The sequence below is a fragment of the Neopsephotus bourkii genome, unplaced genomic scaffold, assembly GCF_033783945.1.
Source record: "Neopsephotus bourkii isolate Nb327-2 ecotype Australia unplaced genomic scaffold, CSIRO-AGI_Nbou_v1 NB_616, whole genome shotgun sequence".
NCBI classification, from domain to species: Eukaryota; Metazoa; Chordata; class Aves; order Psittaciformes; family Psittacidae; genus Neopsephotus; species Neopsephotus bourkii.
In genome coordinates this window covers 395973-415704 of record NW_026901116.1, presented here as the reverse complement: position 1 = coordinate 415704, position 19732 = coordinate 395973, and the positions used below count along the sequence as shown (strand labels likewise).

The 19732-nt window shown below is 48.4% G+C and overlaps 1 long non-coding RNA gene across 1 annotated transcript; it reads right to left on the bottom strand.

Moving 5' to 3' along the window:
* Positions 1–10463: 10463 nt before the first annotated feature.
* Positions 10464–19352, bottom strand: LOC133211494 (uncharacterized). The gene is made up of 3 exons (XR_009725211.1): positions 19301–19352; positions 12806–13443; positions 10464–10821 (listed from the first exon to the last, which is right to left on the bottom strand). It is a non-coding gene; the product is annotated as an uncharacterized LOC133211494 (long non-coding RNA).
* Between the last annotated feature and the right edge of the window lie 380 nt (positions 19353–19732).

Below are 19732 nucleotides of genomic sequence, written 5' to 3'. Positions count from 1 at the left end.
CACCTCATTCTGATGTAAAATAAGCTGGATTGATCGCAGCCTGTGAGCTCCTTTTCATGGAAGCGTGGATGACAGCTTGGGAAATCCATGCTGTTGACACCTATGTTTGGATGAGATGAATTCCAGCTGGAGTGATCCAGGCTGCAAGTCAAGCCCTGTGAGGCTGCTGAGATGAAGCTGAATTTGGGCTTTACGTTGAGGGGCTGGTAGAACACTGAAGCTGCAATGTTTAGTAGCATTCATGGCCACCAAAGACCCTCACAGTGCAGCTACTCCAAAGCAATGGAGACTAAGGACCCCATATTCCTCAGGAAGGAATGATTTAGAATCACAGAACCATACAACAATTAGGGTTGGAAAGGACCTTAAGATCATCCAGTTCCAACCCCCAGCCATGGGCAGGGACACCTCACACTAAACCATGGCACCCAAGGCTCTGTCCAACCTGGCCTTGAACACTGCCAGGGATGGAGCATTCACAACCTCCCTGGGCACCCATTCCAGTGCCTCACCACCCTCACAGAAAAGAATTTCTTCCTTATATCCAATCTAAACTTCCCCTGTTTCAGTTTTAACCCATTACCCCTTATCCTGTCACTGCAGTCCCTAATAAAGAGTCCCTCCCCAGCATCCCTATAGGCCCCCTTCAGATACTGGAAGCTGCTCTGAGGTCTCCATGCAGCCTTCTCTTCTCCAGGCTGAACAGCCCCAACTTTCTCAGCCTATCTCCATACAGGAGATGCTCCAGCCCCTGAGCATCCTCGTGGCCTCCTCTGGACTTGTTCCAACAGTTCCATGTCCTTTTTACATTGAAGACACCAGAACTGCACACAATGCTCCAGGTGAGGTCTCTCTTGTGTACTGATATTCACCAGCACCAAGAAGTCTCAAGGTTTAAGATCCCTCCAGTGTTGGTTGCAGGGAGGCTAACACACAATTTGCAGCCTCTTTTACGCTCAGGATCATCCCATCTTCCCTACAGTTCCACACACAAAGCTTTCCATTGCCCTCACAAGCAGCAAAATCACAGAATCAGTGTCATGATTCTATGATTTTGCCATTTACTCTCCCTCTGCCTCCCTCTCCTGCGTTCAGCCCATCTTTCCTTCTCCTTTTCCAAGGTCTTTCCTGACCAGTGTCCCTGCAGCTCTTAGGGAAGCTTCTCACAAACATCTCAAACCTGTAGCACATGCTGCTCCCCACTTCCAGAGGGACCTCCTGAGCACCCCTGTGTTGAGTACCCTCTAAAGCTCTTTGGTACAGACTCATGGCAACAGCAAGGCTGTTGGGCTGCTGAGACAACATTCGTTATGCTGGCCCCTTCAACTGGGTTTCCCAGTCTTTGTGGCTCATCGTGGGCTCTTTCAGCCTGTCCCATCCAGCCCCTTGTCCTGAAGGGCTGGCTTCCCCTTGGACTCTGCAGAGTGAAGTGATTCAGAGTAGTAGAAGTTCAGTTTGGGCTTAATTTGGGGTTAAAGCCCATTCAGATGCCATGCAGTCCCCTCATGTCCTCATTCCTTTGGTTTCTCCCCATATCCCACCACTGCCTCCAAGTCTGAGTTAAAATCACACAAACCAGCTCAAAACAAACTGTTGGTCCAAGAGTGAATCTTGGACCAACAGTTAAGTTCTCAGACTTGCAGGAGAGATGTTAACACCACTGGTGAGAATAAAGGCGTTAGGACATTAAGCAGTGTGATGAAGAAGGTATAACCAAAATACAATGTCACTGAAAGATGAGTGTAGGTCTGGTACCTCCCTGGGGCTAAAACAATGGATTTTAGGGTGCACACTTTTGTGAGGGCAACTGCTGGGATTGTTTCCACCTTAAAGGAATAGGATTCATAATTATGCACACCTTGACATAGATGGCTTATGTCAAGGTGTGCATAATGCAGGTTACCTAGATGCACAATGAGCATCAGATTGTGGTCCCAGAGTTACCAAAGACCCGGTCAATACAGACTGCAGTTATGAATCACGGAATCAACCAGGCTGAAAAAGACTTTTAAGATCATCGAGTCCAACCATTCCTCAGCACCAACCCAGGGCACTGAGGGCAAACTGGCCTCCCCGCAAAATCTCCTCTCATAGACACCCCTCCCCTCTCCCCCCCACCCCTTATGGCCACCCCTCCTCTCCTCCCACCCCTCATGGCCACCTCTCTTCTCCCCTCACCCCTCCTCTCCCCTCACCCCTTACGGCCACCCCTCTTCTCCCCTCATGATCTCCCATGGCCACCCTTCCTCTCCCCCCATCCCTTATGGCCACCCCTCCTCTCCCCCATGTCCTGGGTTCAGCAGCAGCAGTCATTTTTCTCCTCCTTAGTAGCTGGTGCAGTGCTGTGGTTTTGACTTTCAGCCTGGGAGCAGCGCTGATAACACCGATGGTTTTAGTTGCTGCTCAGTAATGTTCAGTCTGACCAAGGGCTTTGTGAGCCTCATGCTGTGCCAGGGAGGAGGGGAAGCCGGGAGGAAGCAGAGACAGGACACCTGACCCAAACTGACCAAAGGGGTATTCCATACCACAGCACGTCATGCCCAGGAGGTAACTGGAAGTTACCCGAAGGGCACTCACTGCTTGGTCAGGCTCGGTCAGTGGGTGGTATCATATTCCCTTGTTATTTCCCTTATCATCATTATTATTGGTGGCAGCAGCAGTGGTTTGTGTTACACCTTAGTTACTGGGATGTTCCCATCTCAACCCGTGGAGGTTACATTCTTTTGCTCCTCCTCCCCATCCCTCCAGGAGCACGAGGGAGGGAAGGGGGAGAGTGAGCCAGAGAGAGTGTGTGGCTGACAAGAGTTTAAACCACAACACCCCATTCCTCATGGCCACTCCTCTTTTCCCCCACCCCTTATGGCCACCCCTCCTCTCCTCCCACCCCTCATGGCCACCTCTCTTCTCCCCTCATGATCTCCCATGGCCACCCTTTCTCTCCCGCCCATCCCTTATGGCCACCTCTCTTCTCCCCTCATCATCTCCCATGGCCACCTCTCTTCTCCCCTCATCATCTCCCATGGCCACCCTTTCTCTCCCGCCCATCCCTCATGGCCACCTCTCTTCTCCCCTCATCATCTCCCATGGCCATCCCTCTTCTCCCCCCCTCCCTTATGGCCACCTCTCTTCTCCCCTCATCATCTCCCATGGCCATCCCTCTTCTCCCCCCCTCCCTTATGGCCACCCCTCCTCTCCCCCCATCCCTTATGGCCACCCTTCTCCTCCCCTCATGACCTCCCATGGCCACCCCTCCTCTCCCCCCATCCCTTATGGCCACCTCTCTTCTCCCCTCATGATCTCCCATGGCCACCCCTCCTCTCCCCCCACCCAAACCCCATAATGACAAGTGACTGCATGACTTTTCTCAGGGATACAGGACCTTCTGGTGTCCCGCTCTCAAGGTCTATCCCTGGAGAATTCCCTGCCCTGAATACAGATCCACACTACGGCTCCAAAGAGCAGGAGGCACACCATGACCTTGCTTTGCCAGGGTATGAAGAACAGGTCCAAGGCACAGCTGTAGGACTCACACCTGCAAACGTCAGCCTGTGCTGTTGCTGTGTCTTGGTGCCCCACCTCTACCCTAAAATGAGGATCTAATGAGTAGAGCTTTGACCTTTACAGGGGCTTCCAGTCTAAACCTGGATACCTCTGGGAGTGAAGCAAGGAGCGTGCAGTGCTGGAAATGAAGCTGTTTAACTAGCCATGAACGTGGTGACTTTAGTTCTGGATCATTACCCTGCCGCCTGGCAGCAGCCAGGTCTTCAGCTTCTGCAGGAATTTCCACCCTGAGACTGGTGAGAACAGAGCAGCAGTAGCCAAGTCTCTAAGCATGAAAGCGTGAATTAGGACCTGCTAACTGCCATGGCCATCGTCAGGATGGGGAGGGAATTCCAGCAGCCACCGAGCCTGTTTTATGGGGATGCTGAGGAGGTGTTGGGGGTGGGAGGCGCTGGGGTTAGCAGCAATCACAATAAGATGCTGAAAGGGGAAGAAACAGAGGAAGGAGATGGAGGTTCCACCAGGCTTGGCTTTTTTTTCCCCCACTGGAGGACAAAAAGAGGTGGTGGTGGGAGGAAAAACAAACAGAACCTGGCCTGCACTCAGCTCTTCTGAAGGGTGCTAACAGCAAGGAGCTGAATCTGCCCCAGACGCATTTAAGCCCTTCCAGCCCATGAATTCTTTTTCCAGAAGTTTCGCAGAGTTAAGCAGAACGAGTCCAGGACTCTGAGAGCTTTGACATTTGGCTATAAATCTACGTGTCAGCAGCCTGGGAGTGAAAAGGGGAGGGGAAAGGGGGGGGGGGGGGTAAGGAAGAAACAAAAAACCCCAAAATAAAAAGGAAAACCAACCCATGTAACAAAGAGGGATGAGCTCAGTGCTCAGAGGAGAGGTTTGGAGCTGGATATCGTGAGGGGTGGCCAGGGCAGAGGGAGGGACAGGAAGGGATGGGGGAGGCAGGAGCAGCACAGTGTGGGTGATGAACGGACGGGACCGTGCTCCTGTGGTGGGATGATTGATAGGCATAGAGCAGGAATGGTCCCATCTGCAAGGAACAGGATGGGGACTGTAACACGAGTCCCAATGGGGGAGCACAGCCCATGGGCCACCCCAAGCTGGCCACTCGCCACGGGTGTCCTACACGCCTGAACGTGTCTCCTGAGTGAACCCGGAGAACTTCAGGCTTTGGGAGGGCTTTCCTTGCGCTTCCTTGTTTTGCTATTTTAATACAAGGGAATCTCTGCCTGGGCGCAGTGGGGATAACGGACGAGGGCTCCAGCAGCGGCTGTGGATGCCGGTTGGATTCAGGGGGTTTTCTTGCGGGGGTGATTGATGGCTCCTTTCAAGACAAGCAGAACACAACCCTCCCCTCCCCCTGATCCAGAGCCAGGCTCCACACACCCAGCGCCTGCTTCGACAGCCAGGGTCGAGGTTAAACCCAGATGCAGGCTGCGAAGGCAGATAACCAGGCTCAGGATCTCACAGCCCTCAGCCCCACTGCCCCTCAGAGATTAAGGCCTCTCAAGCTGAAGCAGCCAATGTGGTTTCCATCAGCCCCGACAGGTTTTACAGGATCTGCTTTTGTCTTGCTTTATTTAAGCCCTCAGATGCTTGTGTTAAGCTTCCCCCAGTTAAGTTAGGCTGGGTTTCCAGGGAAGGGGTTCAAGGAACAGATAGGGGAAAACAGGATCTGTGCTGCACCCTAACAGAAGCACTCTTATCTAACGCTGTGCTGCAGGTGGTGTTGGCCAAAGGAGAACCTGACCTGGGCTCCCCAAACTACAGCTTGCTGTGCTTCCAAAGTGCTTTCCCCCCCAAAGAGCTACGTATTTGTCCCATTGCCCTTCCTTAATGTCCCCACTGTGGATCTGGGGAGGGTGCTTCTGAGTTCTGCAGCTCTGCCTCCACCCCAGACACTTTGCTCCATGGAAAGGGGAGCAGCTCTGGTTCCTCCCGCTCCAGCAGTGCTCTGGGGGGTCAGGGTGCACTGCAGCCCCAATGGCTTATGCTGAGATTCTATGAACCCCAGCAAACACCTTCCGATAAAGCTTTCCTGCCTCCTCAGTGCATTTAGGCTGTGAGCTTCTTTTGCTGGTTCCAATGTGGCTCTGCCATGGCTTAAACCACATTAACATGAAAGGGATCAATGTGAATAAAGCACATCCCTGCTTTCAGCCACATCGGTTTTAGCCTTGGAACACTGAGAATCTTAGAACAATAGAAGGGTTTGAGTTCAAAAGGCTCTTAAGACCTTCAAGCCCCAACCCCTGCCACGGGCAGGGACCCCTTCCACTGGAGCAGCTTGCTCCAAGCCCCTGTGTCCAACCTGGCCTTGAGCACTGCCAGGGATGGGGCAGCCACAGCTTCTCTGGGCACCCTGTGCCAGCGCCTCAGCACCCTCACAGGGAAGAGCTTCTGCCTAAGAGCTCAGCTCAGTCTCCCCTCAGGCAGGTTCAAGCCATTCCCCTTGGCCTGGCCCTACAGGCCCTTGTCCCAAGCCCCTCTCCAGCTTCCCTGCAGCCCCTTTAGGCACTGGAGCTGCTCTAAGGTCTCCCCTTCAGGAGCCTTCTCTTCTCCAGGCTGCCCCAGCCCAGCTCTCTCAGCCTGGCTCCAGAGCAGGAACATCTCTGAGCTGCCACGGAGCGCAGCAGCCCCGGCAGCGGGGCGAGGAGCCGGAGAAGCCCGAGGCGCGTCTGCTCTACCTCACGGCTCTGTGGAGCGCGGGCTCTGAAAGAAAAGCGCGGGGTTTCTAAGCCCGCCTCGCCTTGGCCCCGCCCCGGGGCGGGGCCTAATGGTGGCGGCAAACGCGGGCCGAGGGGCGGGGGGTTGGTGCCTTGGCCACGGGCAAGTCACTGTCACACAGACTGTTTAGTCTGGCTCAGCCGCTGGCCCTGCGGCGGGGCGGGAGAACCGATTCAGTGGGGCTCGGGGTGGGAAGGTGGGCAGCGAGAAGGGCTGGGGGGAGACCCCGCATGGGATGGGGAATAGAGTTCCGGTGTCCACAACGTAAAGACACGGAGGGAGTCCAGAGGAGGCCACGGGGATGCTGCGAGGGCTGGAGCAGCTCTGCTCTGGAGCCAGGCTGAGAGAGCTGGGCTGGGGCAGCCTGGAGAAGAGAAGGCTCCTGAAGGGGAGACCTTAGAGCAGCTCCAGTGCCTAAAGGGGCTGCAGGGAACCTGGAGAGGGGCTTGGGACAAGGGATGTAGGGACAGGCCAAGGGGAATGGCTTGAACCTGCCCGAGGGGAGACTGAGCTGAGCTCTTAGGCAGAAGCTCTTCCCTGTGAGGGTGCTGAGGCGCTGGCACAGGGTGCCCAGAGAAGCTGTGGCTGCCCCATCCCTGGCAGTGCTCAAGGCCAGGTTGGACACAGGGGTTTGGAGCAAGCTGCTCCAGTGGAAGGGGTCCCTGCCTGTGGCAGGGGTTGGAGCTGGAGGAGTTTAAGGTCCCTTCCACCCCAAACCAGCAATTCTACAATCAGTCAGTTCTTTTGTCTCAGCCATACCAAGGTTTACCTAAAGCATCTTTGGAATCAGGTGGAAAGGGATCAGAGCAAACCAGTGCCATAGTGACAGGCCATGCCCTGGGCCAGCAGGTCTTTAGTGACTATGCCAGCGCACCCAAAAATGCACCCTGGTGCAGGCAGACGGAGCAGCAGATCAGCAGTGCTGAGCCCAAAGACATTGCTGGTCCCTGAGACCTTGACCAGCACCCAGTCACATCCAGCTGGGATTCACAGCTCCGTTTGTTCCCACATCACTCACACACACTGGATTAGAACTGTACAGGTGAACCAGAATCTATATAATGAGATATATAAGCATATATATTTTTATATATGTTATATATAATATATATGCATTTTTATATTTATATAAGTTACGAGGCTTTATCTATTTATATTACTGTAAAACATGACTAAATATGCTCATCTTTCACCCTGGAACAGGGGATTCTTCATGCAGCAGAGCCTGCATCTGCATTTCCCTTGGGCTTGCTCTCTAACCCAGACCTGGTTCAAGGCGAGCTGAAGCTCAGATACAGCAGGAAAGGAAGATAATAGTTAGATTTTTAGCATAGTACCAATTCTTTCTGCAGGCTCGGGGGCAGCAGCAGCCTCCCGTGCTGGGGAGCGTTTACTTGGTAGCAGGAAGCCTGAAACCTGATGCTGTCTCCGCAAAAAATCCTCAAGTACATTTAACAATAGCCCTTGTTTATAGGCATCAGGCCATTTGTTTTCCTCCCTTCCCTACAGTGATGCAACAGGCACTGCTGAAGAATTTGCTTTCTGAGCCAGGGGGTTTGGGTTTAGTTCCAGATTTACAGGGAGCAGATTCTGGCTGCTTTGGTTAAATCTCTTCCACGCTGTCAGAGGGAGGCTGAGCTCTCCAGGGGGTGATTCATCCTTTCTGGAGTGAGGGTTCAAAGGGGTGCATAGATGTAACTCAAGAACAAGGTTGGGAAGCGAGAACATGAGCTTTTAATCATATTCCTTGTTATGGATTTCTTGCATGGCCAGGGATGGGGCAGCCACAACTGCTCCGGGCAACCTGTGGAATGGGAACAGCTTGCCCAGAGAAGCTGTGGCTGCCCCATCCCTGGCAGTGCTCAAGGCCAGGTTGGACACAGGGGCTTGGAGCAAGCTGCTCCAATGGAGGGTGTCCATGCCTGTAGCAGGGGTTGGAGCTGGAAGAGCTTTAAGGTCCCTTCCAAACAAAATCCATCTGGGATTCTGTGATTGTATGAGCATAGCTTTGTACCCAGTTACCCACATTGCAAGGTGGGCACCGCAGGGTGGTGGTTCCCAGCTCACCATCCAGATTACAAAAGGTGATTTGTATAGACACAGAATCACAGACTGATTTTGGTTGGAAGGGGACATAGAGATCATGCAGTTCCAACATCCATGTTTTGCTTCTGTGAACATGGGCTTTTTGTCACATTCCCTGCTACAGATTTCCTTTATGGCCTTTGTTTTTTTCTCTTAATCTTACTGAAAGTAACTCAGTGCCCACCCACCATGGGAAATGAAGGGGTTTTGGGGGCTTCTCATTGCATCTTCAACATAGGTGTCACCATGGTGTGCCCAAAAAAAGAATGCGTGTACCTGAACACAGGTCACAAACAAGATGTAATGAAAGGAGCAGCGAGTACTGCCAGAGGGGGTTCTTATTGGAGGAGTCCCCACTTAGGCTGTGTGACTCCTGCATCAAATTGCTCTGCTGTGACAGGGCAGGAGGTTGGGGATGAGGAGGTGGAATGGTTTATCAGGGCCACAATGCCCCATGGCTGCCTTCAGGGCCAAAACCATCCCCATCATACAACCCTGGCACAGCACTGTCTGGTGCTAAAAAGAACAATTTTAAGGAGTGTGATCAGCAGGTCAAAGGAAGTGATCCTGCCCCTCTGCTCTTGTGACACCTCACTTGGAGCATTGTGTGCAGTTCTGGGGTCCTCAACATAAAAAGGACATGGAACTGTTGGAAAAAGTCCAGAGGAGGCCACAAGGATGCTCAGGGGCTGGAGCACCTCCTGTATGGAGATAGGCTGAGAAAGTTGGGGCTGTTCAGCTGGAGAAGAGAAGCTGATGGAGACCTCAGAGCAGCCTTCCAGTATCTGAAGGGGGCCTTTAGGGATGCTGGGGAGGGACTCTTCATTAGGGACTGCAGTGACAGGACAAGGGGTAATGGGTTCAAACTGAAACAGGGGAAGTTTAGATTGGATCTAAGGAGGAAATTCTTTACTATAAGGGTGATGGAGCACTGGAATGGGTTGCCCAGGGAGGTTGTGAATGCTCCATCCCTGGCAGTGTTCAAAGCCAGGCTTGATGGAGCTTTAGGTGGCATGGTTTAGTGTGAGGTGTCCCTGCCCATGGCAGGGGGTTGGAACTGGGTGATCTTAAGGTCCTTTCCAGCCCTAACTATTCTATGGTTCTATGACTACGCTGTGCATGCAGTGCAAACTGATGGAAGGAAGCAGCATGTCAGTACCTCACTGGCTGAATGTCACTTCCCTGTACAGAACTTCCCTGCACTGCTGTTGGCTTCTTGGTTTGCAATAAAGTGAGAACATGGATAAAGAATCACAGCAACACAGATTCTGATGCTTCTAGGAGCTGAATGACAGACATCTCCACACCGTGCCTGGAGCCTGGGCCTCTAATCAAAAGCTTTCTTATGAGAGCTTTCAGTATTTCTTTGGATTCGGCTGTCTGAAGCTGTTCCTAAGAGCTTGATAACAGACATGGACAGAGGCAATGATCTGTTACATTAATCTTGTTGTCCTTCAAGGTAGCAGATGACATCTTCTGCCTCTCCTCCAGGTCCACTGGGCACTTTGAGGAGGAATGTGATAAAAACCTGAAAACTTGCCATCTTTCAGCACCAAAGAGGGGAAGGAGAACAAAATACATGCTATGTACAGTTCTGTTGGATGACATGCTGGATTAGGCCGTAGAAAAGTGGCTTCTTGGATCTGTCACCTTCATAGCATTGCTTTTCCTTTCCATGGATTTATTTCTGATCCTTTCTTCTTAGATTGTACAGCAGGGATTATTTCATGTGTTTTATCACAAAACAAGGAAGTAATGGTCAGAAGAACTGAAGCGTTCATGTTAAATAGGCAGGAGACAAAGGCCACACTCACCTGACACAGGTCATCTTTGCAACACTTTGGGGAGGAAGATTCAGCCTGCCAAAGGGTTGGGAGGGACTTTCTGGGGTTTACTCAGACCATGTTCAGGGAGAGTTCATCTCAGTTCATTACTAGAAATGCAGCTCATTGCATAGAATCTTTGAATCATAGAATAGTTAGGGTTGGAAAGGACCTTAAGATCATCAATTTCCAACCCCCCTGCCATGGGCAGGGACACTTCGCACTAAACCATATCACCCAAGGCCTTGTCCAACCTGGCCATCACTGTATTGAATTCCTGGGTTACCCTCTGCATTTGCGATCTGCTTGAGGACCATTGGGTTGTCAAGCTGGACTATGTTTGAGTGGGGGATCTTGTACTTGCTCTCCTTCATCAGGCTGTTTGAGGGACCTGGCCAGGGTTTTACAGAGAGGACTGAGGTTTTACATCCAGTTTCAATCCACAGGGAAAATTAAAAGCCTGTAGAAAACCCTTGACCAAGACAAGCCCAGTGGAGATGAGCCCCTTCCATGAGCTGGAAGATCTCTTGATGGGGGATGTCAGCAAGTGCCTTTACCTGCAAGGGCTGATCAATGAACATGCTTGTGGCGAACAGGGCTTCTTGGTGAGTTGTACAAAGTGAATCACTGCAGCAGGTGATGCACACTCTCCTCCATCACATCTCACATCCTGTGTACCCATAGAATAGGTTGGGTTGGAAGGGACCTTTAAAGCTCATCCAGTCCAACCCCCCTGCAATGAGCAGGGACATCTTCAACTAGATCAGGTTGCTCAGAACCACATCCAGCCTGGCCTTGAATGTCTCTAGGGATAGCGCATCCACCGCCTCTCTGGGCAACCTGGGCCAATGTTTTACCATCCTCAGTGTACTAAGTTTCTTCCTCACATCTAACCTAAATCTCTGTTTTCATCTGGAATTTCATGTGGAATCTAGTTGAAGATGTCCCTGCTCATTGCAGGGTTTGGACCCAAACTATTCTATGATTTCACCCTTGTTCATAAGCCCATGAACTACAGAGATGCCTGATAATCATAGAACCATAGAATAGGTAGGGTTGGAAAGGACCTTAAGATCATCTAATTGCAACCCACAAATTTCAATATTCTGTAAAAATGCTTCTTATTCTAAGAAGACTATAAGCATTGCTAATTCTGAAATAGCATTTTATGTTAATATCGTAGTACAAACTTCAGCATTATCATAATATATATGTAAAATATTCTATTTAAGGAGCAAGGAGTAACTTAGGTCACATTTTTCACATTAGGATTACTTCACAATTCTTTCATTTTAAGGAGTAAACATGTTTTACACAGTAGGATGAAAACAGCAATGCAAAGCACTAGCAATAAGTTATTTTTATTCTGACAAAAGAGTAATAAAAAATGTACTCAGAAATAAATGCTGGGTTGAAGCTGTCATTTTTTTCTTTTGAAATTGCTTAATGTGTTTGTTTATCCATATTTTTCTTAGTCATCCAGAATTCTGTATTTATATAATACATTAATTACATGTTTTGTTACACCAGTGTTATAAACTTGGTAGTTCTTCAGTATTGGGGTTAAATATACTAATAATTTAATAAACTGCTCTTTCCTCACAAGTGGCCCTTCAATTTGGGACATTTAATCCCCTGCAATGGGTGACTCATTAGTCTTTCAGTTTTGTGGGGTACTCTATATAGTCAAGGATCCTGCAGGAATGGGATGTAGTATGTCATCAAAAAGTAATCCGACTGGAGGAAATGGATCAGAGCAATGGACACAAGAAATTCACAAAGTTCCAGTTTAGTTAATAGTTTACACTGGGCCAAAACTAATTCTTACAGATATAAATTCAGCCTGGAGAAGAGAAGGCTGCGTGGAGACCTCATAGCAGCCTTCCAGTATCTGAAGGGGGCCTATAGGGATGCTGGGGATGGACTCTTCATTAGGGACTGTAGTGGTAGGACAAGGGATAATGGCTTAAAACTTAAACAGGGGAAGTTTAGATTGAATATAAGGAGGAAATTCTTTCCTGTGAGGGTGCTGAGGCACTGGAATGGGTTGCCCAAGGAGGTTGTGAATGCTTCATCCCTGGCAGTGTTCAAGGCCAGGTTGGACAGAGCCTTGGGTAATATGGTTTAGTGTGAGTTGTCCCTGCCCATGGCAGGGGGGTTGGAACTGGATGGTCTTAAGGTCCTTTCCAGCCCTAACTATTCTATGATTCTAAATACACCTGATATATCTAAATGAGGTCTTGATCATACTCATACTGCAGTTAGAGGTAGCACATGGCTCCCTGAACTTGAAAGCACAGAGAGTGGTGAGCAGGACCCAGAATGGGCCACATCTCTACCAAAACAGTTTTGGAGACCCATGTAGTGCCAGTGCTCTGAATAAATAAAACATGCTTCTCACCATCCATCCAGCACCTCCCAGCAGCAGCAAACCCCCTTTAAAAAGACAGGCAGGAAGGAACGATGCTTTATCATGCATCGCAGTGAAAGGCAGTATTGTTGGGGCTGGATGGTTTCCTTAACCCTTGTATGTGATTGCATACACCAGGGCTTATGTTCCAAAAGTGAAACCGACCTGCTCTTGTGTATCCATACACCACTTCACCCCACATCTCTGCAGCACAGCACCCAAGCAGCCTTGGTTAGCTACATACCTTGTCAAAGGGGCAAAGCCCCACTCCATGATGCTGTGTTTCTTGGATTGGCTCCGTATTCCCTCATCTCCACCAGACAATTAGGAACAGGCTTCCAGGAGTGTGCTGTGCTCCCAGAAAAGCCTCTCCCAATCCCCCAGTGACCTCCCGACCTGGAGGTAACATCCATACTAAGCTGTTTTTAAGACAAACAGAAGGAAATACTTAGGTGTAAAATTACTTGGCAGAAACCGGCCCGTTTCCTTTTTTGACAGGGGCAAAATAAATAGAATAATCATCCCTGATCCTGAGAAACCCAATCACCCACTAAGGGCTGCGCACTCCTGTCGGATGATACCCTGTGCCCCTTGAGCCAGGAGGCAGGACTGCCCTAAACTCCTCTCTCATACACAGCTGAGTGCATGAAAGGAGCAGGGAGTGGGAGCCAACCAGGTTCCTCCTGCTTCCCCATCAGCCTTTTATCAAGACCCTCCTCTCCTTCCTCAGGAGCTCTTCTGTAGGCTGCAGGGGTAGAAACCCAAGGAAAGGGGCTGGGATACTGTCCAGCTCCCCTGACATCCTTTGGGGTTGTTTTCTGGGCAGTTCCAAGCAGCTTCTTCCCTCTTCCCAAATGCAGGTCATGTGGAAGCAGCAGAGACCTGCTGGGAAGTGAAGGCAATAAGAGGTTTGCCAATGTGGCAGCCCCCACCTTGGTTGTCCCAAGGGGACCCTGCAGCCCATCCATGAACCTTGAGCAATGTGAACACAGCACAGGTCACAGGGAGCAAGAGAGATGAGCTCTTGGCACCGGTCTTTGGCATTTGAGATCTCACTCTGAGCGATGTAGGAGATTAAAGCCAACACCACCCCTTGCCAGGTTTGCTGTCTAATGAAAACTCACCTTGTATTCAAACCTTGTGACTCAACAGAGGGAGAGAGACATCTCCAAAGGGTGCTATGCAATTCTAAGGTCTGCATCTCAAGCAAGGCAGATTCCCTCCTGAACATTCAAAACCACCTACATTTGCAGCAGACTCACTTGCAGAACCAGAGAGAACACTAGCAGCTGAGGATGCCTGAGCAGCCCAGCAAGCTTCACTTGTTTGGGAAGCATTGCCAACAGTTTGAATTTGCTTATGGATTTTGTTTAGTTCTAGGTGGAAACTAATGTATAGTATAAGATAATGTGCTAAATCATGCTATGTAATGCAGCTAACATCAGGGGCCACAGGCAGTAATCAGTGCTAAGGCACTGCTCGGCCATACAGTGAGGACATCTGTGGCAGCCACAGGACTTTCTGCATCTGCTGAGATGTGGTAGAAAAAGGACATCAAAATGCACAGCTTTTGGGAGCAAGCACAATGCCACAACCAGAAGGCAGCATCCCAGTCATCTTTTCCAGTGTTACTGTTCTGGTTAAGGATGGTTTGGTTTTGATTTTATGGTCATTTCACCAGTAGAACTGGAAAAACCAGTAAAAAGAGATCCCAGTTAAACTTCAGTTACAATAAGGATTGGCTCAAGCAGAGAAAAAAAAATCACTTCCCAGACTGAAATAATCACACTGGCCCATTGCCATGTGTAGAGCAAGGCGCTGGCTATCTGCATGAACAATATAACTCTTCATTCCCTTGTCTTTTCTCTTCTCCTCACCAATTCTTTTTTCTTTCCCCCCTTAACTTCCTAATACTCAGGAAAAAAAGCAATGAAAGGAGAGGGGAAAAAAAAAAAGCTCTTCTGCCTAATGGAAACAATGGGAAAGAATTAATACTGCTGTTTAAGGAAATAACTGCATTTATTATGCAGCAGCATTCTAACAAATGCAGAGATTTGACAGCTCAGTTAAATCCCAGAGGCTGAAATTTCAGATGCAATTTAAACAGATTTGATAAATATATTAAGAAAAGTTGCTCATTTCCTTTTAAATTACTTTTCTTCTTTTTGTCTTTTTTTTTTAGGTGTTGATACACAAAACAATGACAAAACCAGAGAAAAGATATGGAAATTCCTATGTTTGCAGCAGCATGATCTGATGCTTAGCTCCCAACTCCATCTTCAGATGTTCACTGTATAAATTGCCTCAGTGCTGTACCCCATCTTTTTTATTCATGTTTGTAAGTCTGATGTAAACCTATAGCTTGATGTTTCATCCTCTTCTCCCCTCCCCACAAGGCAAAGGAATAAATAATTGAAAGCCAAATACAGTATTTTTAAAATGGGGTATATCAGGTGCAGTTTTAACCTTTGGAATAGATAATACCATCAGCTAATAGTTCTCCAGCCTGGTTTTAAATAAAGAATACAACTGGGAATACTTTGAGGAGGTTGGACATTGTAGTGTAGGTTCCACAACTGCAGAAGCCCTTCTAAACTCCTTTTCAGATTAATGGAGAGACATAATGGGAGTGGGATTGGAACTAGACTATCTTAAAGTCCTTTCCAGTCCAAACCATTCTGAGATTCTGTATATACCTTCTCCAACTGAGACAACTCAGCCTAAAAACATTAGCAAACAGGTCATATGAACTTATCTAGGACTCCTCACTGCTTTTTGGCTCTAGAGGAATTTTAGGCAAACCACTGTAATGCAAATGTTATTCAAACAGTCTGATATTCAGCATGGCTTTTAATAGGGTCAGAGAATGGTTTGGGTTGAAGCGACCTTAAAGCTCCTCCAGCTCCAACCCCTGACACAGGCAGGGACCCCTTCCACTGGAGCAGCTTGCTCCAAGCCCCTGTGTCCAACCTGGCCTTGAGCACTGCCAGGGATGGGGCAGCCACAGCTTCTCTGGGCACCCTGTGCCAGCGCCTCAGCACCCTCACAGGGAACAGCTTCTGCCTAAGAGCTCATCTCTTAATCATATATTAGTGTTGCTCTAAACACACCATCTCCCTCCACAAGCTCAGGTGGATTCATCTGGTTTGTGTTACAGTGAAGACTAACCTTGACATTTGGAAACCTTTTATCCTTTGCTATTGCTCTGCAATGTCTGACCACCCGAGCCCCCCTGCTGCACGAGGTTACTCTCCTCTTTCTTGTCTAACCACTTTGTGGCACACCTTGATCTCCAGAAAGCCAGACCAGCATCAGCCTGCAACACAAAGGTTCACTAGCACACATCAGCTGATGTGGGAAATGAACAGGGATAGGATTGGTCAGAGATCACCTTATAAGAACACAGATGATTAAATGCATTCAGATTTTATACTTTTGGCTTTCCAATTAAAGTATTAGTGGATTGGTAAGAAGAAATTGTGTTAGGGTTTGGTTTTTTCCCCTTAGGAAAATACAAGGTTTCTGTTCCACTTGTACCTAGGAAGGTGAAGCTCATCATTGAGCTAACCAACACATTTGGAAGGATGAATATCATCTGGCTGGTTTCAGATGCATCAACCTGGAATAAGACCAGTGGGGAAAGAATTTAGATACTTTCTACAAGCAGGGTCAACTTCAAGAAACTGAATTCACTCAGATATTTAGGAACCCAAGGTGGATACATCCTGGCTTCATGAGATGTGAAAAGTGTTCCCTGGAAAGTCATATTGTGTAACTTTGGGAAGCGCCTGGGAATTCCCTGTGCTGGGGAAAGCTGGGCTAGCAACCAGCAAGATCTAACTATTTGAAATAGTTTAAGCCAAATTGCCATGGTTCTTTACACAGGAAAGGGGAAACCACAGCAACCCATGCACACTTGCTTCATTGCAGAGCTCTAAGAAGCAGTTCTCTGCTCCAGAGTCATCTTTAGGCAGGGGATCTGCATCCATGCTCAAGCCATTACTGGGAAAAGGCTCCTGAGCTCAAGCATTCTCAAGCCCTTAGTGAGTAAAAAGATAGAGACTGGTGAAGTAGAGGTGTTGGTAATAAGGAGAGCAAAAGAGAAATGAGGAAGCAGAAAGTAGGGCTGGGAGTGATGCCTTCACTATATACACAGGATCAGGTAGAACATGAAACAGAAAGGTTACCTGTCTCCAGGTAAGACTGGATCTAAGCCCATCTCTGGCCGAAGGTTGTCTGAAAGTGCTGTTAAACCCCTTGGCAGAACTGAAGGCAGTGAAAGTCTCTCGAGTTCCTAGGAAACACTCTTGGGTAAGAGCTGAAGTGGCAATTTATAGCTTGCTGTCAGCATCTGCTTGGCTTCAGGAGAAGAGCCATCAGAACTGTCATGTTCTGAGAAGAGTGCAGTTGGGGCTTCCTCCCTCCCGCTTCCAGTGCTGCTCCTGGCAGGCGTGGAGGCACGATTCCGTGCTGATGTAGGGCACATCGTTAACATGGAAAATTGCATTTCAACATCAGGTTTTGTCTCTTAGGCCAAACATTGGAGTTGCTCTGAGAGAGCAGGGGAGAAAGAGGAAATTGCACTGCTGGGGAGTATGGAGACAGGGTTATGATGCACTGACAGGGCAGATGATTTTCTCCCACCCCTCTCCAGAAGATGATTTATGCTTGAGCAACCGCAGGCCAGCCTGCTTGTGCTTAGACAATCTGATGCACTCCTGCATCATTTCATCACATTCTCCCATTACCCATGGATCCTGACCCCATTTAGTGTAACAAGTAAGCAGTGCGCACAGGTAACAGTTGTTTTAAGCTAAGATTTGGATGCCTCCTCACAGGCATCTTGTGCTATTTGAGGGTGCATATTGCATAAGATTTGAGGTGCCTTTCTAGAACAGCATATGGAGGCTGTCGGTGGCCTGACAACCACCATCTACAGCATTACTAATACAGATAGTAACCTGCACGTAAGCAACAAAATCCATCTAAGATGAAGTCTAAAAACCCAAGGTTTTTAAGGGATTTTAGAGACCAAGGTTGTTGGTTCTACAGGGGAAAAACCAACAAAAAACAGCTGAAGGGTGTAGAAAGACTCTACTAACATGAATGGCACTGCAGGGACCAAAAATAGATTACCCAAACACCTGGGAGGCCTCTTACACGCAGCTCATCCTGCTCCAGAACGCAGGCTGTGCCAAGTGACCTCTCAGAGACCTTATCCAGCATATTTCCATGATTCCTACAGCAGGTTTGTGCTCCAACCCTGATGAGCTATAGGAATTCCAATGTGATGTCATAGGACAGAGTCTCTGTATTTCTTGGAGTTACTTGGTTAAGTTGGCGAAACACCAATATTAGGAACGAAACAAAAGGAGATTGGCACGATTGCAGAGTCAACCACCCAAACAATAGGAAGCGCCAAGATTCAGGCTGCCTTTGTCTTTCCTGGCCTAAACTAACCCTTTTCTCCCTGCTCATCACAGTCCATGTTTTGGTACCTAAATTGCTTTTCTTGTCCCTTCTCTTCCCATCCCCTTTTGAAAGGGCACTGACCCCTCAAGACACAATGTCAGCTAATACAACCTCCACTACTGAGTGGAAAAACTGCTTACGTGTTAGAGAGCATTCGTTTGTTTGTACATCCCAGGATAGTACGAGAGCAGAACATTGCTGACTCACATTCACAATGTGACTCATTGTAAAGCCTTCCCCTCATGCTGGCCCTCTGTCCTTTTCAGGCTGGTTAACCTCACTTAAGCACGGGCATTTCTGTTTGTGCCCATGGGCTCACAACCTATTTTTCCAGGCTACTTTGCCAGTTTGGGGAGTTTGCTTTGGACTCCCTTCCATTCTGCTGGCAGGACCTTTCCTCTCTAGCCCTGACCAGTGCCACCTGGACACTTAATACATGAAGTACACCTAATACATAAGGTATTTCTTTATGCAGGTCACCAATGGAGATATCAAATAGCCCCGAGCCCTGGAGAGCACAGCTCTGCAGAGCCTTCTGCTTTAGCAGCAAACAACTATGAACTTGTTCTTACACACATTTCCATTACTTCATCGAACAGAGCTGCTGCCACTAGTGGATGTCCTCTCCTTTTCAAACCAAGAAGGGGATGGGACACTTCACAAGGGATGCTCAAAGAGTTAGTGAAGCCATGAAAGAATAACACTGGGCAGCTTTAGCAGGGGAAGCTATTCCAGGTTAAAACACTTCCCTATGATCATGAGTGCATCCATCACAAGATCACAACAAACCTGTTTCACAGTACTGTCAGACTCTTATCTTCAAAAGGCTTCTTAGTTAGCTAAAGTAAGGTGGTTTGCAGTGGAAATAGCAAGTAATACTTTTGTAAGACAAAGACCAACACAACTTACTTACATTTCAAGATGAAGCAGTGCTCAGATTTAGAGACACAAACACAACAAAGAAACCCACTACACACAGGATTCCAGAATTCAGAGCAAATCCATCCCTTCCATTTCTCCCTCACCAGTAACTAAACTGTTCTAGCTAAAAAGTGTAAAGGTGCAAAGAACTCACTCCAAACCAGGAAAACCACAACCACCATCTTCACACCCTCTCCCAGAAGAGAGAAAGCAAGAAAAAGAAAGATAAAACACAGTAGCACCAGTAGGCCAGCACATAATGAGATTTCCACCCGAAGCTTTTACACACAGAAAACATAAACTACACTTAAAAAAATGAATAAAATTCAATAGAATTAAGTCTCACCCGGAAAAAAGGAGAACTACAAGAAAGCACAGGCTACCCAAGCATAAGTAGACTCCAGCTATAAATGCATTGAGCATCTCAGCCCATTAAATCAGTTCTTTCCTCATTACAGCCCAGATGGTACAAATCTAATCCTCTCAGTAATAATTACTGGGGCCAAATTATCTCACAGTATAAATGAGGCAATGGTGTAAATGCAGTACACCTGATGATGCTGATGTCTGGGAGCTATAAAAGGGTAAGGGCAAGCCCTTGCCATACTCTACTCCCATGTACACACTGAGAAGTGTTTGCTCCAATATGAAGCCCATTGAATCAACCAGTTTCTTCAGTGGCTTCATGTGGGGCTTGGGCACGGGTCTTTGGGATGAATTAGCAAGGCTAAAGCTTAAACTAAGTGCCAGGATGTCCAGTACCCATCCTCACCATTCT